The sequence below is a fragment of the Bos grunniens genome, chromosome 13, assembly GCF_055505025.1.
Source record: "Bos grunniens cultivar Pamir isolate PY7600 chromosome 13, Bosgru_T2T1.0, whole genome shotgun sequence".
Classification (NCBI taxonomy): domain Eukaryota; kingdom Metazoa; phylum Chordata; class Mammalia; order Artiodactyla; family Bovidae; genus Bos; species Bos grunniens.
This window is the reverse complement of record NC_141177.1, coordinates 31,037,767-31,050,047: the sequence shown is the minus strand read 5'-3', so window position 1 is coordinate 31,050,047 and position 12,281 is coordinate 31,037,767. Positions and strand designations below refer to the sequence as shown.

The 12,281-nt window shown below is 42.6% G+C and overlaps 1 pseudogene; it reads right to left on the bottom strand.

Annotated features, from left to right (window-relative positions):
• Positions 1–9,816: 9,816 nt before the first annotated feature.
• Positions 9,817–10,945, bottom strand: LOC147360666 (STE20-related kinase adapter protein alpha-like; annotated as a pseudogene).
• Positions 10,946–12,281: the final 1,336 nt, after the last annotated feature.

The following is a 12,281-nucleotide window of genomic DNA, read 5'->3' as shown; positions in this document are numbered from 1 at the left end:
TCTTGTTCCATTAGTCTCTATTTCTTTTTTTCTTTCTTTTTTTTTTTTTTGGTGCCAGTGCCATACTGTCTTGATGACTGTAGCTTTGTAGTATAATCTGAAGCCAGGAAGGTTGATTCTTGCAGCTCCATTCTTCTTTCTCAAGACTGCTTTGGCTATTCGGGGTATTTTGTGTTTCCACATGAATTGTGGAATTTTTGTTCTAGTTCTGTGAAAAATGCCATTGGCAATTTGATAGGGATCACATTGAATCTGTAGATTGCATTTGATAGTATAGTCATTTTTACAATATTGATTCTTCCTACCCAGGAACATGGAATATCTCTCCATCTATTTATGTCAACTTTGATTTCTCTTATTGGTGTCTTATAATTTTCTGTGTACAGTTCTTTTGTCTCCTTCAGTTCAGTTCAGTTCATTTCAGTTCAGTCACTCAGTTGTGTCCGACTCTTTGTGACCCCATGAATCGCAGCATGCCAGGCCTCCCTGTCCATCACCAACTCCAGGAGTTCACTCAGACTCACATCCATCGAGTCAGTGATGCCCTCCAGCCATCTCATCCTCTGTCGTCCCCTTCTCCTCCTGCCCCCAATCCCTCCCAGCATCAGAGTCTTTTCCAATGAGTCAACTCTTTGCATGAGGTGGCCAAAGTACTGGAGTTTCAGCTTTAGCATCATTCCTTCCAAAGAAATCCCAGGGCTGATCTCCTTCAGAATGGACTGGTTGGATCTCCTTGGAGTCCAAGGGACTCTCAAGAGTCTTCTCCAACACCACAGTTCAAAAGCATCAATTCTTCGGCGCTCAGCCTTCTTCACTTGTCTCCTTAGGTAAGTTTATTCCTAGATATTTAATTCTTTGTTGCAATGATGAATGGGATTGATTCCTTAATTTCTCTTTCTCATTTTTCACTGTTAGCATATAGAAATGTAGGTGATTTCTGTGTATTTGATTTTGTATCCTGAAACTTTGCTAAATTCACTGATTAGCTCTAGTAATTTTCTGATACTATCTTTAGGGTTTTCTGTGTACAGTATCATGTCATCTGCAAACAGTGAGAGCTTTACTTCTTCTTTTCCAATCTGGATTCCTTTTATTTCTTTTTCTTCTCTTATTGCTGTAGCTAGGACTTCCAGAACTATGTTGAATAATAGTGGCAAAAGTGGACACCCTTGTCTTGTTCCTGATCTTAAGGGAAATGCTTTCAGTTTTTCACCATTGAGAATAATGTTTACTGTAGGCTTATCATATATGGCCTTTACTATGTTGAGGTAGGCTCCTTCTATGCCCATTTTTTTTAAGAGTTTTAATCATAAATGGGTGCTGAATTTTGTCAAAGGCCTTTTCTGCATCTATTGAAATTATCATATGGTTTTTATCTTTCAATTTGTTAATATGGTATATCACATTGATTGATTTGTGTATATTGAATAATCCTTGCATCCCTGGAATAAACCGAACTTGATCATGGTGTATGAGCTTTTTGATGTGTTGCTGAATTCTGTTTGCTGAAATTTTGTTGAGGATTTTTGCTTCTATGTTCATCAGTGATATTGGCGTGTAGTTTTCTTTTTTTTGTGTTGTCTTTGTCTGGTTTTGGTATCAGGGTGATGGTGGCCTCGTGGAATGAGTTTGGAAGTGTTCCTTTCTCTACAATCTTTTGAAAGAGTTTTAGAAGGATAGGCATTAGCTCTTCTCTAAATGTTTGATAGAGTTCTCCTGTGAAGCCATCTGGTCCTGGGCTTTTGTTTTTTGGGAGATTTTTGATCACAGCTTCAATTTCAGTGCTTGTAATTGGGTTGTTCATAATTTCTATTTCTTCCTGGTTCAGTCTTGGAAGATTGAACTTTTCTAAGGATCTGTCCATTTCTTTCAGGTTACCTATTTTACTGCCATATAGTTGTTCATAATAGTCTCTTACAATCCTTTGTATTTCTGCAACGTCTGTTGTAACCTCTCCATTTTCACTTCTAATTTTGTTAATTTGATTCTTCTCTCTTTCTTTCTTCATGAGTCTGGCTAAAGGTTTGTCAATTTTGTTTATCTTCTCCAAGAATCAGGTTTTAGTTTGATTAATCTTTACTACTGTTTCTTTCATTTTTTTTTCATTTATTTCTGCTCCAATCTTTATGATTTCTTTCCTTCTATTAATTTTGGGGTTTTTTGGTTCTTCTTTTTCCAGTTGTTTTAGGTATAAAATTAGGTGTCTATTCAATGTTTTTCTTGTTTCTTGAGGTAGGATTATATTGCTATAAACATCCCTCTTAGAAGTGCTTTTGCTGCATCGCATAGGTTTTGATTGAGTATATTTTTGAGGAGGCCATTCCAGTGCTCAGTAATACAGGACACTGGCAGATCGTAGTGAGTATGGCATAGCCATTGGATACTTGACTATTGGCTCATTGTTGGGCGGCTTTTGCAACAAAGTGTGCATTGTTGCTAGGCAGTGGATGACCTGAAAGTCAAAAACAACATGGCTTAGTTACAAGGGCTACAATGGTGAGGCCATAGTCTCCTAATCAAACTATAACAGCAACACTGTAACTTGAAAATGTGCCCCAGAGTAGTGAGGCACCAGTGGTAGTCCAGAGGAGGGGTCAAAGGTCTGGGATAGTCAGTCATTCAGGAGTAGGGGGAACAATGCCCTGTGCAGTGTCGCCTCTTTACTATAAGACAAACAGCTTAACTTTTGAGAGGTGTCACAAGTCTGTTTGAAGTGGTGCTTTCTGCATCAGAAACATATAGTTCTTTACTTTGTGCCCCATTCATGCTGGTGGATGTGTTGCCACATCTGGTGCAATGATGGATCCAGGCAGTCATGGTGGTTATATGGGTGGTACAGGCTGGATCAGCAGCATGATTTAAGTTGATCTTATTAAAGAAGGGCCCTTAACCATGGGCATCTCCGTGAGAGCCAGATTATCTGGTTGGCAGCTGAATTTGTTGCCACAGTTTGTAGTTCCAAAGAGAATGTCTTCAACTTGCCAGTTTTGCAGACAAGACAGTTAGGCCATTGGCAACTACAAAAGGCAGTAAAAATGTACTAAGTTTCAACAGGGGAGGTATGGCCAGAACTATGAGCACTGCCTTGAGTGATGCCCATTGAACAGAATGACTATGCCTGGTTCTGATTCTGCATAGCTGGTGCTGAGGTTGAATATGGACATCGCTGGTGTCAGCTGAAACACCAATGAACCAAGCAGGCACTTAGCAGATCCTCTGTGAATTGAGGGCCCCGTTGAGCTAGCACTTATGCTCTGGGTGATGAAGTGAGGAATAAAGTTTTCCCCAAAGGGATTACTGCCACCCTTTCATGTAAAACCCAGATAATGTTAGAACTAGGTCAGGTATGCTCCTAAATACAGCAAATCTCCTACATACAAATGAGTTCCATTCTGATAGCACATTCACAAGTCCAATTTGTTTGTAAATCCAACAGCATTAGCCTTGGTAACCAACTAACACAATGCACGATATAATACCATACTGTATTACTGTAATGTAATACCATTACTGTACCACACGTAAGAGGTTTATAATACTTTTCACACAAATAATACATAAAAGAACAAACACAGAAAATAAAGAAAATATTTTGAATCATAGTACAGTACCTTGAAAGGTACAAAGTGTTAGTCACTCAGTCGTGTCTGACTCTTTGTGACCCCATGGACAGTAGCCCACCAGGTTCCTCTATCCATGGAATTCTCCAGGCAAAAATACTGGAGTAGGTTGCCATTTCCTTCTCCAGAATATCTTCCCAATCCAGGGATTGAACCTGAGTCTCCCTCATTGCAAGGAGAATCTTTACCGACTGAGCCACCAGGGAAAATCTTGAAAGGCACAGTAGTAGAGTATAACAGTTGGCACACAGTGGCTGGCATCAAGTGAACAGGCAAGAAGACTTACTGACTGGAGGAGGGAGAGAAGGTGGTAGAGCTGAAGAGGGCAAGATGCAATCTCACTCATACCTGATATTGACGGCACAGGTTTGGGTTCTTTGCTGGATTCAGTTCAATCTACCCTCTTGAAAAAATGATCCAGGGATATCTGGGTAGTAGCTCTTTTTTTTCTCTTCATAGATGACCCTTTAACACTGGATTGCATTCTGAATGGCTGCTGCAACCTTCATGTACCATTCTGCATTTGGGTCCGGTGCCTCAAAAATTAACAGTGTCTTTTCAAATGAAGAAAATCCCCTTGCCATTTCCTGCATCATGCATCTCTTTGGTTCTTCAGTTACTTCTTCTTTCTCTCGTCTCTCTTCATTCTTTCTTTAGGCCTCCTATTCCATCAGGTCTTCATTAGCAAGCTCCTCAGGCTGCACACAAGGAGTTTAATGAAGTCATCTCCTCTTGAAGACCTAGCTCCAGCTTCTTGCTGAAGGTCACTAAGTTGCTGAAGACCTCTTTTGACTCCTCATCCACCTTCTCAAATCCACAAAAATTGTGAACAAACTTTGTGCAAAGGTTCTTCCAAACCCCAGTCATGGTGATGGTTGTAACCTCATGCTAAGCAAAGTCGATTTTGTTTATGGCCTTGTAGATGCTATAGTTCTTCCAAATTGTCACAAAGTTGTTCCTCATTTATCACTCACCCTTACTGCTTGATGAAAAGTGTGACATAAATTATATTTCTTGAAAGTCCCTATAACTCCTTGATCCCTCGGTTGGATGAGCCACACTGTATTCAGTGGCAGATGCACTACTTCAACATCGGGATGAAAGTCATCCGTGAATGGGGGTGGCTCAGAGCATTGTTGAGTAGCAAAAGAATGTTGAATGGGATGTCCTTCTCCAAGTAATATTTCCGTACCCCAGGGATAATATCCCGGAAAATAGGATAAAGTCCTGAAAAAACCAGTCCAGAAAAAATGGCCTGTGTAACCCAGGCTTTGGCATTACTCTTCCACACAATAGGAAGTGCTCTTGAGTTGTCTGAAGGATGAAGGAAGAGCAACTTCAGCTTCATATCCCCAGCAGCATTGCCACCAAACAACAGAGTTAGCCTATCCTTTACTGCTTTAGAGCCTGGCATCATCTTTTCCTCCTTCCTTACTGATGTAACTTCAGTCTGGCATCCTCTTCCAGGACAGTCCCGTCTCATTCACATTAAAAGCTGGTCGGATAAACACATACCTTCATCAGTAATTTCTCAAAGTGTTTCAGGAAATTCCTAGGCAGTTACCATATCTGCACTTGCTACCTTGCTACTTACTTATGGTTGGCTCTAGCCTTGAACTGGTGAGAACAGTCATGGCTGGCAGGAATAGATGTGCACTATGATTCTTCACCATGATTCTTCTCCAGATCTTCATAAAATCTTTTAGCTTTCTCTTGAATCAGCATTAAGCTGAGCAGGACTCGACACAGATGCTTATCCTGCATCCACACACCGAGAAGTTTCTCCATTTCCTTCATCACTTCCACACTTCTTCAATATTATTGTTGACAGCATTAGCACAGCAGACTTCACATGTTCCATGATCTTGTCCCTGTTCTTTAGGACTGTGCCAATGGTTGAATGATTCATGTTATAAGAATTAGCAGTGTCTACCATCTCTTTGCCTTGCTCCATTCTCAATTATTTTCACTTTTGTTTCCTTTGTTATTGCTTGGCACTTCTTAGCAGCACCAGCTACATCACTGCTGATTTTACACTTGCTTTTGGGCATCCTGGCCTTGAAATACAGATATTGTCCTACTGTACTCTATTCAGTACTGTGCAGTAAAGTACACAAAGGCACAGCCACTCATAGAGGATACCTGCATGTGACAGTGTACACCAGACCCCTGATTGTACATAGAGTGCATATTTGCATGTTTGAAAGTTTGCAATATGAAGGTTTGTATGTAGGGGACTTACTATAGAGCATTTCCATTTGACGAGCAAGGCCTTTGACTAAAACAAACTGTGGAAAATTCTTCAGAAGATGGGAATACCAGACCACCTGACCTGCCTCCTGAGAAATCTGTGTGCAGGTCAAGAAGCAACAGTTAGAACCAGACAGGAAACAACGGACTGGTCCCAAATTGGAAAAGGAGTACATTAAGGCTGTATATTGTCACCCTGCTTATTTAACTTAAATGCAGAATACATTGAAATGCCAGGCAGGTTGACGCACAAGCTGGAATCAAGATTGCTAGGGGAAATATCAATAACCTCAGATATGCAGATGATACTGCCCTTATGGAAGAAAGTGAAGAGGAGCTAAAGAGCCTCTTGATGAAAGTGAAAGAGAAGAGTGAAAAAGTTGGCTTAAAATTCAACATTCAGAAAACTAAGACCATGGCATCCAGTCCCATCACTTCATGGCAAATAGATGGGGAAATAATGGAAACAGTGACAGACTATTTTCTTGGGCTCCAAAATCACTGCAGATGGTGACTACAACCATGAAATTAAAAGACACTTGCTCCTTGGAAGAAAAGCTATGACCAATCTAGACAGCATATTAAAAAGCAACAACATTGCTTTGCAAACCAAAGGTCCATCTAGTCAAAGCTATGGTCTTTCCAGTAGTCAAGTATGGATGTGAGAGTTGGACTATAAAGAAAGCTGAGCGCCGAAGAATTGATGCTTTTGAACTGTGGTGTTAGAGAAGACTCTTGAGAGTCCTTGGATTGCAAGGAGATCCAACTAGTCAATACTAAAGGAAATGCAACTTCAATACTTTGGCCACCTGGTGTGAAGGACCGACTCATTGGAAAAGACCCTGATGCTGGGAAAGATTGAAGGCAGGAGAAGAGGATGACAGAGGATGAGACGGTTGGATGGCATTGCCGACTCATTGCAGACTCATGCCGATGGACAAGAGTCTGAGCAAGCTCTGGGAGTTGGTGATGGACAGGAAGGCCTGGTGTGCTGCAGTCCATGAGATCACCAAGAGTCAGACATGACTGAGTGACTGAACTGTCTGAGCAAGGCCTTTTTTTGTCTTTCCATAGATAGCCACCAAGTCCACATTTATGTGTGTGTGTGTGTTAGTCACTCAGTTGTGTCCAGCTCTTTGTGATCCCATAGACTGTAGCTTGCCAGGCTCCTCTGTCCATGGAATTCTCCAGGCAAGAATACTGGAGTGGGCTGCCATTTCCTTCTCCACGGGTTCTTCTCAGCCCAGGGATTAAACCTGTATCTTTCATATTGCAGGCAGATTCTTTACCATCTAAGCCACTGGGGAAGCCCAGATCCAAGTTTACCCATCCCTAGTCACATAGACCTCTATGGATCAGTTGGGCTTCCCTGGTGGCTTATATGGTAAAGAGTCTGCCTACAATGTGGGAGACCTGGGTTCCACCCCTTGGAGGGGAAGATCCCCTGGAGGAGGGCACAACAACCCATCGCAGTATTTTTGCCTGGAGAATCCCCATGGACAGAGGTGCCTGGTGGGCTATAGTCCATCGGGTTGCAAAGAGTTGGACACGACTGAGCGTGGGTCAGGAAGTAAGAAATTAGGAGGTTCCAAAAAGAGAGACTTCTCCGGCAGTCAAGTGGTTAAGATTCCGCTGTCTCATTGCAGGGGACACAGATTCATTCGATTCCTGGTTGAGGAACTAAGATCCCGCATGCTGCATGGCACAGCCAAAAAGAAAAAAAAAAAGAGGCCAAAAGGGAGGTACCGACTATGTCCGAAAGGTGGTGCTGTTGTGCAGGAAACTGATCTCTGAGTAATCGCAGCCGTAGAATCGACTTTTTCCTATTTCCCTTTCTCTTTTTGGAAGCTTATGGGCTTTCTTCTGGGTTGTCTAGAGGGTTCAGGAATCAACTCTATACACATAGCAGTCTCTGAATGAGTGAATCCCCTCTGACATTTATGGGCATTCACAGTACAAACCTGTACAAACTTCAGTACTAATTACACTTTCAGCAGTGGCAGCCCCAACAACAGTACATTGAGCTGACCTCAAAAGATCCACCTGTGGGGCTTCCCAGGTGGCGTTAGTGGTAAAGAACCCTCCTGCCAATGCGGGAGACTTAAGAGATGCAGGTTGGATCCCTGGGTTGGGAAGATCCCCTGGAGGAGGGCTTGGGAACCCACTCCAGTATTCTTGCCTGGATAATTCCATGGATGGAGGACCTCAGCAGGCAGTCCATAGGGTCGTAAAGAGTCAGACACGACTGAAGTGGCTGAGCACAGCATGCGTGACCCAGGGTCATTTAAATTACAATTAAATTGTAGGGTCAATTTAATTTCCTGTCCCCACTAAACTTCACTCATAGCCCATCAGTTGAAATTGGGTGATTTTTCTTTTTAGTACCTTCATTGAGATATATTAATAATTGATGTTTGGTGCTGTATAAGTTTAAGGTGTAAAGCATACATAGTGAAATGATTATCACAATAAGATTATCACATCGTCTCATAGAGATGCAAAATTAAAGAAGTAGAAAATTTTTTCCTTGTGATGAGAATTCTCAGAATTTATTCTGTTTCATATATAACGTATTATAATGTTAATTATATTTAACGTGTATACATCCTGAGTACTTATTTACCTTACTGCTGGAAGTTTGTACCTTTTGATCACTGTCATGCAATTTGCCTTCTATCCACCCCCTCGTGACCACAAATTTGATCTCTTTTTCTATGAATTTGTTTGTTTTTGAAGTATAATTGACCTATAACACTATGTTAGTTCCTGTTATACAACAAAGTGACTTGATATTTTTAAAATTTAAAATGACCACAAATAAAAGTCTAGTTACAGTATGTCACCTTGTAAGGATATCACAGAGGTTTTCTTTTTGGAATCTTTGGAAGCTTTCATCTGTTCCGGCAATGCATGTAACATGGCATAAAGACTTAGGCCCTCAAGCTAGGCAAGGCATCATGGCTGTTGGAAGAAGCACCGTGGCAGCTGGCAGGAGGCGGTAACACGGACTCTTGTTGGGAAAGGACTGAGCTACACAGATGAACCAAAGGAAGGTTTTAGGTGTCAGGGCCCCAGCGAAAACGAGGATGAGGATGGACTGCCCTAGCCTTAACCTAGTGCTTTAAAAAGAAAAAATACCCTTCCCTTCAGTCACTAGGAGCTGTCTGAAGGGAGGGAGGCTTCCCTGGTGGCTCAGGTGATAAAGAGTCTGCCTGCAATGTGCGAGACCCAGGTTCGATCCCTGGGTTGGGAAGATCCCCTGGAGAAGGAAATGGCAACCCACTCTAGTATTCTTGCTTGGAAAATCCCACAGATGGAGGAACCTGGCAGGTCACAGTCCATGGGGTCACAAAGAGTTGGACATGACTGAGCAACTTCACTTTTCTTTCCTTTCTGAGGGGAGGGCATCTTATTACTTGCCCCTCCACGGACCTATAGGATCTGAGAACAGGGGAGAAGAATGGAACGAGGCTGATAGGAAAGCCAGAGTGGGAAGAAGTCACACAGTTCCCTGGGTGGATGAGTCAAAACCTGGGCTTGGACTTCAGTCCCCCTTGGCCAGAACAGCATCTTTTCCTTCTGAAGAGGTCAGGTCACTTGAGCTCGCAGGACCAGGAATATCAGCTCTTTGGCCCCTCTTGATCCCTGGTTGTTGGGATTCCCTTGTGTCTCAAAAGCCCTGGAGCAATAAAGTTTCTGTCTAGGAATTTCTTTCCTAGTCAGCAAGCAGCAGGCCCTCCTGGCAGAAATGTCCTTTCTGCCCAATCTGCCCCCCAGGAGGGTGGGAATGTGGCCAACCCTCCGGAAGGGTCCCAGAAGCTCACATGGCCCCAGATGGAAAATGTGTACCTTCTTCATAGGCTTAGCACTCCCAGTCTTCCCCTCCAGCTCTTCCAGGTTTGGTACCAGGCCAAAGATTCCACTGTGATCTGGAGACCAGTGGCCTTCAGAACTGGTTTTGGGGGTGACAGGATGAAGAAAGTTAGGCAAAGTTAGACATTCTGAGGCATGTCACTTGATCTGCTTAAAGGAAGAATTGTTCATGAGGGAGCTGGCACTTGGTCTTATATCCGGGTTGCACTGAATGCACTGCTCCACGAAGTGGAGGAAATGGGGTGAGCAGTTGTGGTGATAAGGGTGGGATGGAGAGCCGCCATTGGAGGTCCCGGGAGTGCTGGTGGCCAGGTTGTCACTCAGGCCATAATGGCTGAATATGAGGTGCTCATGGTCAGCTCCTCAGGGAGGTTGGTGCTGGTGTCCAGCAGGCAGGACATTGTGCTGTTCAGCTTCTCCAGCAGCATCTAGGTGGCGGGCATATCTTTAAAGGGGACGTGGCCATCAGCCACTTCACAGGCTGTGATTCTCACACTGCAATGTCAAATTTGGCAACATAAACCTGAAGATTCTGCCAGAGGACTTATGAGCTGAGCCAAGGCAGAACCTTGATTTAGCACTTGAGGAAGTACTGGGCTGCTACTGCCAGTGACTGATCGTGCTGAGCTGCTGTTAGGATCAGGATGTAAGTGGCTGGTTTTGACTCCTGTGCACGCATCCCAAGTGGTGGGTGTCGTGGACCCTGAGCGCCCCCTGCAGACTGTAAGCAATTTCCAGTTCATTCATACCGAAGTGTGTATAGATGGCCTTTGCAGAGCCATATGCTGTGAATGATGTGACAACCCACACCTCATTATCTGCAATAAAAGTGGCTTGATATGGCAAGGTATTGGGATGGCTGAGAAACTTAGAGACATGGAGCTCCCGCTGCAAGAATGTCACCATCTCATTGGAAAGAACTTCTAGATTAATCCTTTGTATGGTCACATACTCTCCCATTGGTGTGTACTTTGTTAGATTCACTATTATCAGGTCCTCAAATCCTTTACCTATAATAATGAGAAGTTCATAACAACCTCCCTCCGGCAAAAACTTACTCATGATCTCCTGTTTAGAGAAGGATGCTATCAACTCTGAACTTACCATATTGGTCTGCAAACGGTTCCAAATCTCTTAGGCCCCCAACAATGAACTTTTCAGAAACCTAGCGCCTAATTCCATTTACTTACAAGAAAAGACATAACATGTAGACCTACTTTAATTTCAAAAATTTAGACCCAGTCTCAGCTCTGCCTCCTTGATTTAAGGTTGCACTTCTGCCAGGCCTATTTCTGGGAGGCCAGAGTTATTGACTGTATCTTCCATACTGTACATTTCATACCCCTGACTCATTTATTTTGCAACTGGAAATTTTTACCACTTAATCTCCCTCACTTATTTCTTTTCTGCCTCCTCTACTCTCCCCTCTGGCAACCACCTGTTTGTTCTGTGTATCTGTAACTCTGTTTCTGTTTTGTTATGTTTGTTCATTTGTTTTGATTTTTAGATTCCATATTTAAGGGAATTCATTTGTCTTTCTCTGTCTGACATTTCACTTTAGCATAATACCCTCTATGTTGTTGCAAATTGCAAGATTTCATTCTTTTCGTGGCTGAATAATATTCCATTTCTTACATATACCACATCTTATTTATGCATTCATCTATTAGTGGAATCTTAGATTGCTTCCATATCTTGGCTATTGTAAATAATGCTATAATGTACATAAGGGGACATAGGTCTTTTTGAACTAGTGTTTTTGTTACTTTCAGATAAATACCCAGGATGGAATTACTAGTTTATATGGTTTTTGTTGTTCAGTCATTCAGTCACTCAGTCATGTCTGATTCTTTGTGATCCCATGGACTGCAGCATGCCAGGCTTCCCTGTCCTTCACCATCTCTCAGAGTTTGCTCAAACTCATGTTCATTGAGTCAGTGACGCCATCCAACCATCTCATCCTCTGCTGTCCCCTTCTCCTCCTACCTTCAATCTTTCCCAACATCAGGGTCTTTTCTAATGAGCTGACTCTTTGCATCAGGTGGCCAAAGTATTGGAGCTTCAGCTTTAGCATCAGTCTTTTCGATGAGTATTCAGGGTTGGTTCCCTTTAGGGTTGACTGGTTTGATCTCCTGGCAGTCCAAGGGAATCTCAAGAGTCTTCTCCAATATCACAGTTCAAAAGTATCAGTTCTTCAGTGCTCAGCCTTCTTTAGGGTCCAACTCTCATAGTTTATACGGTAGTTCTATTTTTAATTTTTTAAAGGATTCTCCGTACTGTTTCCATAGTGGTTACACCAATTTACATTCCCAACAACAGTGTACAAGGGCTCCTTTTTCTCCACAACCTAGCCAATAAGGTTATTTGTTGTCTTTTCTTTAGTAGCCATTCTGATGGGTGTGAGGTGATACCTCATTGTGGTCTTGAATTGCATCTCCCTGATGATTAAGTGATGTTGAGCAAATATTCTCTCCTATCCAGTAGCTGACCTTTTTGTTTTGTTGACATTTTCCTTCTCTGTGCAAAAGTTTCTTAGTT